Source organism: Sinocyclocheilus anshuiensis, unplaced genomic scaffold (assembly GCF_001515605.1).
Source record: "Sinocyclocheilus anshuiensis isolate Anshui unplaced genomic scaffold, SAMN03320099.WGS_v1.1 scaffold454, whole genome shotgun sequence".
Lineage (NCBI taxonomy): Eukaryota > Metazoa > Chordata > Actinopteri > Cypriniformes > Cyprinidae > Sinocyclocheilus > Sinocyclocheilus anshuiensis.
This window is the reverse complement of record NW_015548217.1, coordinates 126425-127183: the sequence shown is the minus strand read 5'-3', so window position 1 is coordinate 127183 and position 759 is coordinate 126425.

Below are 759 nucleotides of genomic sequence, written 5' to 3'. Positions count from 1 at the left end.
TGCGTGCGTGTGTGTGTGTGTGTGTTTGTGCGTGTGTGTGCGTGTGTGTGTGTTTATGGTAAAACTGTATTATTAGTTCAATTTGTGTGTGTGTGTGGTGTATGTATGTATGTGTGTGTGTGTGTGTGTATATACACCAGAACCACACAACAAATCTGCAAAACCATACACTAATTCTTGGCCTTTGACTGAGTTTTCAATTTCATAAAGCACTTTTTGCAAAGCACACAACACACAATTCTCTATGTAACACAAAAATCTAACAGGAATTAATATCATGGCAAAGGTGTTTGCAAATGTTTGCTTTTGAGATGCGTTGGTGATATTTTGAAATTTGAATGCAGTGCTTCATTTTGCAAGAAATGTGAGGCATTTTGCATTTTGTGTGCAATTCTTGGATTTGTGTGTAAAGATTTGAATAAAAAGAGGCAAGGTTTTAAAAATGTAAGCAGTTGAAAAAAACTGTAATGTCATTTAACAATCTGTTTGCTGGAAAATAATTAACTTACTCTGGTGAAGTATGTTCAGATAGCTGCACACCACAGCAGTGATGTTTGTTTCATGATCTACACATGAGGTTCAGGGCAGCAGTATTAGAGCAGAACTAATGATGACCGACAGCAGTCCAGAGTTCAAAGCTCTGATCGATGCTGTGTGTGCAGACTGTGCGGTTATGTGGGATGAAGTCACGCGTGTGAGTGAGTGAGTGAGTGAGTGTGTGTGTGTGTGTGTGTGTGTTTGTTTGTGTGTGTGTGTGTG